The following is an 11,410-nucleotide window of genomic DNA, read 5'->3' as shown; positions in this document are numbered from 1 at the left end:
AGTCAACTACAAGTGGCATCTACAAGGTCGCGTGTAGGATACGGCCACTGTGTCACAACACGAAGCTGGATCGTCATTGTTTGTTCTGCGGAGACGCTCGATTAATCCTACTATCAGCCGTGAGGTCGTGACTTAGACGTTCGGTGAAGTATTCACTTTAGAATTTTTATCATTATTATTAATAGTATTATTATTGTTATTATTATAATTATTATTACTATTATTATTATTATTATTATTATTACTATTATTATTATTATTATTATTATTATTATTATTACTATTGTTATTAGTATTAGTATTACTGCCTTTTTTTTAATTTTGATCCATTGTAGTTTGAAAAATTGTTTTTAAAATTTAATAGCAACTATTTGACCCCCCCCCCCCACATTCGAATATTTATCGTTTGTGTGCGGTAGAGCGTAACGCTCCCGCAAAATGGACGACATGCAGGTGCAACTATTCCTGGATGTGGAAACAACTGGGGAAGAGATTGAGATCTCCCCCATCAATTCCCCTCTACCTTCCCCGCTACCTAGCCCCGTACCAAGGGTACCGGCAACACGGGTGAAAGCTTACCCAGATGCTTCGAAAGGTCCGTTCGTAGTTTACTTCAGGCCCATAAAGAAGCCTCTAAATATAATTCAAATCGGCAAGGACCTGGCAAAACAGTTTTCGGACGTAACCGAAATTACAAAGGTTAGACCGAACAAACTGCGAGTTGTTGTGAGTAGCTTGAAGCAAGCAAACGCAATTGCTAGCTACGAGCTCTTCACGAGAGAGTACCGCGTGTACATCCCTGCCAAGGACGTGGAGATCGACGGTGTGGTTACCGAAGGAAGCCTCACGGTCGATGACATTTTGCGTCACGGGGTTGGCTGCTTCAAAAACCCCCTAATTCAAGATGTAAAGATACTGGATGTCAAGCAATTGCATTCAGTATCCATCGAAGAAGGGAAGAAGAAATTCTTCCCTTCGGATTCCTTCCGTGTAACATTCGCCGGATCCGCACTGCCGAACTACATCTCTTTGGACAGGGTTCGTCTGCCTGTACGCCTGTTCGTACCGCGAGTCATGCATTGCCAAAACTGCAAGCAGTTAGGTCATACAGCCACCTACTGCTGCAACAAGGCACGCTGCAGCAAGTGCGGAGGCAATCATGCTGAGACCGCTTGCAGTGAGGATACTGAAAAGTGTCTTTACTGCGAGGGAACTCGGCATGACCTTTCGGCGTGTCCCGCGTACAAACAGCGCGAGGAAAATATAAAGCGTTCCCTCAAGGAACGATCAAAGCGCTCTTTCGCAGAAATGCTGAAGAGTGCTGAGCCACCCTCGACAGGAAACATCTTTTCCTTTTTGCCAACCGATGAGGGTACATCTGACGATCCCGTCGAAGGGTGTTCTTATGCCATGCCAGAAGGATCTAGGAAGAGGAGAATGATCAACTCTCCTAATCTTTCTCGCAAAGGTCGCAAGATAACCCCTAGCGGAATGACCAATAAGCCAACACAAAAAGGAAGCGGTGAAGAAAAACCGAAGCAAGTACCTCCCGGTTTTAATTTTAAATCAAACCAGGAGTACTCACCGCTTCCTGGGGCACCAAAAACCCCTCGGGCACCCATTTCTCGATCAGAAGATAAAATAGAAACAGGGTTCATAAAATTTTCTGATATTGTGGACTGGATATTTAAAACATTCAACATACCAGATCCCCTACAAAATATTCTTCTTGCCCTTCTTCCTACAGTGAAAACCTTTTTGATGCAACTAGCAGCAACTTGGCCCCTCATTTCAGCTATCATATCTTTCGATGACTAATACGGCGAAAGAGGTTAGGAATTTTATCACTGTATTACAGTGGAATTGCAGAAGTATCATCCCCAAATTCGATCTATTTTCTCATTTAATAAATACATACAATTGTGACGCATTTGCGCTCTGTGAAACCTTTCTCAATTCAAACGATCAACTCAATTTCCACGATTTTAACATTATTCGTCGAGATCGAGACTCACATGGTGGAGGGGTACTTTTAGGGATTAAAAAGTGCTATTCCTTCTTCCGAATCGACCTCCCCTCGATCTCGAATATTGAAGTCGTTGCCATTCAAACGAATATGGATGGAAAAGACCTATGCCTTGTTTCGTTATATATGCCTCCATCCGCGCGGATTGAACAGAAGCATCTCACTGATATAGCAGAGTTGCTTCCCGCGCCTTTTTTGATATTGGGAGATTTTAATTCTCACTGTTCGCTATGGGGGTCGCTGTACGACGACAACCGATCTTCTTTAATCTGTAACTTGATCGACGACTTCAATATGACAGTTTTGAATACTGGGGAAGCGACACGTGTACCTAATCCTCCAGCACGTGAAAGCGTGCTTGACCTATCCCTCTGCTCGACATCACTAGCGCTAGATTGCCGGTGGAAAGTAATCAACGATCCCCACGGTAGTGATCATCTTCCAATCGTTATATCAATTGCTAATGGTTCAACTCCCCCGAACCCAATCAATATTTCCTACGACCTTACACGTAATATTGATTGGAAGTGTTATGAGTCTATTATAGCGCAATCTATCGAGACTCACGAGGAACTTCCTCCGGAGGAAGAATACGCGTTCTTAGCTGGCTTGATAATCGACGCCGCGACTCAAGCTCAGACGAAACCGATACCCGGGGTAACGATTAGACAGCGCCCTCTAAACAAATGGTGGGACAAAGAGTGCTCTGAGCTGTACGCGCGAAGGTCCGCGGCGTATAAGGACTACCGGGAGTACGGCACTGTCAACCTGCTTCGAAAGTACGAGGCACTGGGCAGGCAGATGAAGAGCTTAGTAAAGGCGAAAAAACGCGGGTACTGGCGGCGGTTCGTAAACGCGTTGTCCAGGGAAACAGCGATGAGCACTCTTTGGGATACCGCCAGGCGCATGCGGAACCGTGACGTTTCGAATGAAAGCGAGGAGTATTCAGATCGCTGGATACTCGATTTTGCCAAAAAGGTCTGTCCAGACTCTGTACCGGAACAGAAAACCTTTCGCGACGCGTTATTAGTAACTACGGAAGAGCCTCCATTTTCGATGTTGGAATTTTCAATGGCTCTCCTGTCGTGCAACAATAAGGCTCCAGGGTTAGATAGAATAAAATTCAACCTGTTGAAGAACCTACCCGACTCTGCAAAAAGACGCTTGTTGAATTTATTCAACAAGTTTCTTGAGCTAAATATTGTTCCGCATGACTGGAGGGAGGTAAAAGTCATTGCTATTCGGAAACCCGGGAAACCTGCCTCTGATCACAATTCATATAGGCCGATTGCGATGCTCTCTTGCCTCCGGAAATTAATGGAGAAAATGATCCTCTTACGGTTAGACAAATGGGTCGAAACAAACGGGTTACTTTCAGATACTCAATTTGGCTTTCGCCGGGGCAAAGGGACGAACGATTGCCTAGCGTTGCTTTCTACTGAAATTCAACTAGCCTTTGCTCGAAAAGAGCAAATGGCTTCTGCGTTCATGGATATTAAGGGGGCTTTTGACTCTGTCTCTGTAGAAGTTTTAAGCGCGAAACTTCATTCGCAGGGACTTTCACCATATTTGAATAACTTTTTGCTCAATTTGTTGTCAGAAAAGCATATGTATTTCTCACATGGCGATTCGACAACTTCCCGAATTAGTTACATGGGCCTCCCCCAGGGCTCATGTTTAAGTCCTCTCTTATATAATTTTTACGTCAATGACATCGATGAATGTCTTGCAAATTCATGCACGCTAAGGCAACTTGCAGACGATAGCGTTGTATCCATTACTGGTGGCAAGGCTAGCGACCTGCAAGGACCATTGCAAGATACCTTAGACAATTTGTCTGAATGGGCTCTTAAGCTGGGTATCGAATTCTCTCCGGAGAAAACTGAGCTGGTCGTTTTTTCTAGGAAGCATAACCCAGCTCAGCTGCAGCTCCTACTAACGGGTAAAACGATCTCTCAGGTTTTAGTCGCTAAATATCTCGGGGTCTGGTTCGACTCCAAATGCACCTGGGCTTGTCATATTTGGTATCTGACACAAAAATGCCAACAGAGGATTAATTTTCTTCGTACGATTACCGGAACTTGGTGGGGTGCTCACCCAGGAGACCTTCTAAGGTTATACCAAACAACGATATTGTCAGTTCTTGAGTACGGCTGTTTCTGCTTTCGCTCCGCCGCGAACACGCACATTATAAAATTAGAGAGAATACAGTATCGTTGTTTGCGTATTGCCTTGGGTTGCATGCAGTCGACCCATACGATGAGTCTTGAAGTGCTAGCGGGTATTCTTCCGTTGAAACATCGTTTTTGGAATCTCTCTTACCGGTTGCTAATTCGATGCACAGTTATGAACCCATTAGTAATTGAAAATTTCGAGAGGTTGGTCGACCTTCAATCTCAATCCAGATTTATGACTTTATATTTTGACTATATGGCTCAAGATATTAATCCTTCTTCATACGATTCCTCCAATGTCGCACTTTTAGCTACTTCTAATAATGCTATATTCTTCGACACCACCATGAAACAAGACATTTCTGGTATCCCGGATCAATTGCGACCCCAAGAGATCCCTAAGATTTTTTCCAATAAGTTTAAACATGTTAGTTATGATAAAAGCTTTTACACTGACGGATCTAATCTAGATGAGTCCACTGGCTTCGGTGTTTTCCACGAAAATTTTACCGCCTCCTACAAACTCGATGCTCCTGCTTCCGTGTACGTCGCAGAACTTGCTGCTATTCAGTACTCTCTTGGAATCATCGAAACCCTACCCATAGACCACTACTTCATCTTCACAGATAGTCTCAGTGCCATTGAGGCTCTGCGATCAATGAAGCCTGTGAAGCACACCCCGTATTTCCTGGGGAAAATACGGCGGTTTTTAAGTGCTTTAACAGATAAAAATTACCGGGTTACCTTAGCGTGGGTCCCTTCTCATTGCTCGATTCCGGGTAACGAAAAGGCTGACTCTTTAGCTAAGGTGGGTGCTATTGACGGCGATATTTATGAAAGACCAATTGCTTTTGATGAATTTTATAGCATTTTGCGTCAGAGAACACTCAACAGTTGGCAATCATCATGGAACTCAGATGAACTGGGACGGTGGCTACATTCCATTTTTCCTAAGGTATCGACGAAAGCATGGTTCAAGGGCTTGGATGTAGGTCGGGACTTCATTCGCGTGATGTCCAGACTTATGTCCAATCACTATACGTTAAACACGCATCTCTTTCGTATAGGGCTTGTAGACAGTAATCACTGCGTTTGTGGCGATGGCTACCATGACATCGAGCATGTTGTTTGGTCGTGTACCGAATACTGTGGTGTTAGGTCTGAGCTTATAGATTCCCTTCGGGCCCGAGGAAAACAACCGAACGTACCCGTTAGAGACATTCTGGGAAGCGGTGATCTCCAGTACATGACACAGCTATACGTGTTCATAAAACACGCTGGTATTAAAATATGAAACTCTTCTATCTATTTGTTAGATTACCATTCCCGCTACACGCTGAAAGAAGATGATACACTAAGCTGGAGACACCCAAACGAAGACTCGGCATCTTCATGTTCACGCAGACACCTCAGTCCAAACTGCTCAAATAGAACATCACTGCTTAGCCATGTACAAATAAATAAATCGTATAACTCAATATAGTTGAAATCAAAATTGTAACTCCCCTCCTCTCACCTTAAATCCCCACTAGCTCGTAGTCGGCCGCGAGAATGAAGAAAAGGCCTCCCTCTTTTCCCTGCTAATTTAGAATTTAAAAAAAATGTACTTGGCTCAGTTAAACATAAATTGTATCGTGCCGTGTCAAATAAACTATTTAAAAACAAAACAATTACCTCAGTATTCCCCCTGGTGGTTGGCACCTGAACCATAACCATGTTTTCAGTTACAGAAATATGTAATCTTTCACTTGATTGAGTATTTGTTTCCATGTTTTATAAATGTTTCTCAGAAAATATATTTATTTTATTACAACTCATCAAATACAAAATTATGGAACACTTTTGAGAGCGGTCCCAATTATGAAACAATTTGCATCATAATGAACAGTTTTCAGCAATGAATTTGTTCAATGAACCTTATTAAAATTATGTAATATGAAGAATTGCCATGTTCCATATCGTTTTAAAGATCTCACATGGCCTGGTCACATTTTATGTGACTTTCGAGGTTGCAGTAAGAATGAGAGTCCAGGTATGTCGCTCCCGAAGGTGGCGATGAACCGTTCCTTATGGTACATCATAACTTTTTGCCGCTTCACGTAACTTCCCCGTTCTACGTGCTTTGAGAACAGTATTTTTTAAAGACACAACACCGTTTAGCTTACGTTTATAGCGCAATAGAAGTTGATAAGGTGTTGGTTTAAAATTAGTTTATTTGACACGGCACGATACATTTTCTGTTTTACTGAGCCAAGTACAATTCATATCAATTCTACGTTAGCAGGGAAAAGAGGGAGGCCTTTTTTTTTATTCTCGCGGCCGACTACGAGCTAGTGGGGATTTAAGGTGAGAGGAGGGGAGATACAATTTTGACTTAAAACTATTTTGGAACTTGTAGAGCAATTGTATTCTTGTTTGTTGTGGGTTCAAAATATTTGTGTAAGCAATTGACTCAACAAAGTGTTTTGGTTTGTTTGTCTTTGTCTAAGCTGCGTGGCCACGCCCTAATGGCAAAAATCTACTCTGAACTCGATACAAAAGACTGCGTGTAGAAAATTCAGCTTCAGTTTAGTTTGTTACACATAAGCGAGCAGCTGTTAAAGGTACGCGACATTGAGAAACGAGAGCTGCATACGAGTCAACTTCCAGGTACTGCGGAACATGTAACACCTTTATTTTGCATACGGCAGCAACAGTTACCATCGTTCGCTGCAGGATATTTTGCTGGCACAGCTACTGGAGGGCACAGCGGAGAGCAAATTTTATGCGCGGCCAACAAAATATTCAATGGTACCGGTGGTGCGATCATCAGCGTTCTAAAGCATACATTTCGAGCTGAAGATTATCGAATCGGTTCTTTTTAAAACTATAAATGCGTGAAGATAAGAGTTACGAGAATTTTCACAACTATTTCTAGTGTGAAATGTTCATCTATTTCTCGATAATCATTTTTACAATAACGACCAGGGCGCACCAAAGATAAACGGTAGTGTTGCCTATGAATAGTTTATCACAACAAGACATAACCCTCATTTTAAGAATTTTCACTGCTAAATTGAGTGATTTTCCGGTTTAATTGTATGTTTGTGCCCACTCGAACACCGTTATCAGTCAAATATTAGAAACGAAAATTAGTTAATCTGAGAACCAGAGTGATTTTCGCATCGGGAAAGCAAAAATTTTCTTTTGATGCTTATGAAAATCACTCAGTAGTATCGAAGGTGTTTTGGTTTGTTCCTCTTTCTCCAAGCTACGTAGCCACGCCTTAATTGCAAAAATCTACTCTAATCAAATCTTACGAAACACGAGCAATATATACAGCGATATAACTATTTATATATTAAAAAGTTAGCGATTAGCGATTAGCGAAAGTTCCGCTAATGTGGGTTTAGCGTTTAGCGTTTAGCGATTATCGAGCTAAATTTTCCGGTTAGCGACTTAGCGTTTAGCGTCGCTAAATTTTCGGTTAGCGGTGCCCACCACTGGTAAGCATAGATGCGGGCTCTTCGTTTCCGTGTCTTCAGCATAGCATATTTGTATCCTTAATCTGACAAATAGACAAAGAAAATTTTAAATTTTAATGTCAGCGTTTTTCAGAAAGCAGTATAGCTGTGTCATGTACTGGAGATCACCGCTTCCCAGAATGTCTCTAACGGGTACGTTCGGTTGTTTTCCTCGGGCCCGAAGGGAATCTATAAGCTCGGACCTGACACCACAGTATTCGGTACACGACCAAACAACATGCTCGATGTCATGGTAGCCATCGCCACGAACGCAGTGATTACTGTCTACAAGCCCTATACGAAAGAGATGCGTGTTTAACGTGTAGTGATTGGACATATGTCTGGACATCACGCGAATGAAGTCCCGACCGACATCCAACCCCTTGAACCATGCTTTCGTCGATACCTTAGGAAAAATAGAATGTAGCCACCGTCCCAGTTCATCTGAGTTCCATGATGATTGCCAACTGTTGCGTGTTCTCTGACGCAAAATGCTATAAAATTCATCATAAGCAATTGGTCTTTCATAATTATCGCCATCAATAGCACCCACCTTAGCTAAAGAGTCAGCCTTTTCATTACCCGGAATCGAGCAATGAGAAGGGACCCACGCTAAGGTAACCCGGTAATTTTTATCTGTTAAAGCACTTAAAACCGCCGTAGTTTCCCCAGGAAATACGGGGTGTGCTTCACAGGCTTCATCGATCGCAGAGCCTCAATGGCACTGAGACTATCTGTGAAGATGAAGTAGTGGTCTATGGGTAGGGTTTCGATGATTCCAAAAGAGTACTGAATAGCAGCTAGGCTCTGCGACGTACACGGAAGCGGGAGCATCGAGTTTGTAGGAGGCGGTAAAATTTTCGTGGAAAACACCGAAGCCAGTGGACTCATCTAGATTAGATCCGTCAGTGTAAAGCCTTTTATCATAACTAACATGTTTAAACTTATTGGAAAAAATCTTAGGAATCTCTTGGGGTCGCAATTGATCCGGGATACCAGAAATGTCTTGTTCCATGGTGGTGTCGAAGAATATAGCATTATTAGAAGTATCTAAAAGTGCGACATTGGAGGAATCGTATGAAGAAGGATTAATATCCTGAGCCATATAGTCAAAATATAAAGTCATAAATCTGGATTGAGATTGAAGGTCGACCAACCTCTCGAAATTTTCAATTACTAATGAGTTCATAACTGTGCATCAAATTAGCAACCGGTAAGAGAGATTCCAAAAGCGATGTTTCAACGGAAGAATACCCGCTAACACTTCAAGACTCATCGTATGGGTCGACTGCATGCAACCCAAGGCAATACGCAAACAACGATATTGTATTCTCTCTAATTTTATAATGTGCGTGTTCGCGGTGGAGCGAAAGCAGAAACAGCCGTACTCAAGAACTGACAATATCGTTGTTTGGTATTACCTTAGAAGGTCTCCTGGGTGAGCACCCCACCAGGTTCCGGTAATCGTACGAAGAAAATTAATCCTCTGTTGGCATTTTTGTGTCAGATACCTAATATGACAAGCCCAGGTGCATTTAGAGTCGAACCAGACCCCGAGATATTTAGCGACTAAAACCTGAGAGATCGTTTTACCCGTTAGAAGAAGCTGCAGCTGAGCTGGGTTATGCTTCCTAGAAAAAACGACCAACTCAGTTTTCTCCGGAGAGAATTCGATACCCAGCTTAAGAGCCCATTCAGACAAATTGTCTAAGGTATCTTGCAATGGTCCTTGCAGATCGCTAGCCTCGCTACCAGATACAACGCTATCGTCTGCAAGTTGCCTTAGCGTGCATGAATTTGCATGACATTTATCGATGTCATTGACGTAAAAATTATATAAGAGAGGACTTAAACATGAGCCCTGGGGAAGGCCCATATAACTAATTCGGGAAGTTGTCGCATCGCCATGTGAGAAATACATATGCTTTTCTGACAACAAATTGAGCAAAAAGTTATTCAAATTTGGTGAAAGTCCCTGCGAATGAAGTTTCGCGCTTAAAACTTCTACAAAGACAGAGTCAAAAGCCCCCTTAATATCCAAGAACGCAGAAGCCATTTGCTCTTTTCGAGCAAATGCGAGTTGAATTTCAGTAGAAAGCAACGCTAGGCAATCGTTCGCCCCTTTGCCCCGGCGAAAGCCAAATTGAATATCTAAAAGTAAACCGTTTGTTTCGACCCATTTATCTAACCGTAAGAGGATCATTTTCTCCATTAATTTCCGGAGGCAAGAGAGCATCGCAATCGGCCTATATGAATTGTGATCAGAGGCAGGTTTCCCGGGTTTCTGAATTGCAATGACTTTTACCTCCCTCCAGTCATGCGGAACAATATTTAGCTCAAGAAACTTGTTGAACAAATTCAACAAGCGTCTTTTTGCAGAGTCGGGTAGATTCTTCAACAGGTTGAATTTTATTGTATCTAACCCTGGAGCCTTATTGTTGAACATCGAAAATGGAGGCTCTTCCGTAGTTACTAAAAACGCGTCGCGAAAGGTTTTCTGTTCCGGTACAGAGTCCGGACAGACCTTTTTGGCAAAATCAAGTATCCAGCGATCTGAATACTCCTCACTCTCATTCGAAACGTCACGGTTCCGCATGCGCCTGGCGGTATCCCAAAGAGTGCTCATCGCTGTTTCCCTCGACAACGCGTTTACGAACCGCCGCCAGTACCCGCGTTTTTTCGCCTTTACTAAGCTCTTCATCTGCCTGCCCAGTGCCTCGTACTTTCGAAGTAGGTTGACAGTGCCGTACTCCCGGTAGTCCTTATACGCCGTGGACTTTCGCGCGTACAGCTCAGAGCACTCTTTGTCCCACCATTTGTTGGGAGGGCGCTGTCTAATCGTTAACCCGGGTATCGGTTTCGTCTGAGCTTGAGTCGCGGCGTCGATTATCAAGCCAGCTAAGAACGCGTATTCTTCCTCCGGAGGAAGTTCCTCGTGAGTCTCGATAGATTCCGCTATAATAGACTCATAACGCTTCCAATCAACATTACGTGTAAGGTCATAGGAAATATTGATTGGGTTCGGGGGAGTTGAACCATTAGCAATTGATATAACGATTGGAAGATGATCACTACCGTGGGGATCGTTGATTACTTTCCACTGACAATCTAACGCTAGTGATGTCGAGTAGAGGGATAGGTCAAGCACGCTTTCACGTGCTGGAGGATTAGGTACACGTGTCGCTTCCCCAGTATTCAAAAGTGTCATATTGAAGTCGTCGATCAAGTTACAAATTAAAGAAGATTGGTTGTCGTCGTACAGCGACCCCCATAGCGAACAGTGAGAGTTAAAATCTCCCAAAATCAAAACAGGTGCGGGAAGCAATTCTGCTATATCAAGGAGTTGCTTCTGTTCAATCCGCGGGGATGGGGGAATATATAACGAAACAAGGCATAGGTCTTTTCCATTCATATTTGTTTGAATAGCAACAACTTCAATATTCGAGATCGAGGGGATGTCGATTCTGAAAAAAGAATAGCACTTTTTGATCCCTAAAAGTACCCCTCCACCGTGTGAGTCTCGATCTCGACGAATGATGTTAAAATAGTGGAAATTAAGTTGGTCATTTGAATTGAGAAAAGTTTCACAGAGCGCGAACGCATCACAATTGTATGTGTTTATCAAATGTGAAAATAAATCGAGTTTGGGGATGATACTTCTGCAGTTCCACTGTAACACAGTGACAAAATTACTAACCTCTTTCCAC

Source organism: Wyeomyia smithii, chromosome 3 (genome assembly GCF_029784165.1).
Source record: "Wyeomyia smithii strain HCP4-BCI-WySm-NY-G18 chromosome 3, ASM2978416v1, whole genome shotgun sequence".
Lineage (NCBI taxonomy): Eukaryota > Metazoa > Arthropoda > Insecta > Diptera > Culicidae > Wyeomyia > Wyeomyia smithii.
This window is presented reverse-complemented; position numbering follows the sequence as displayed.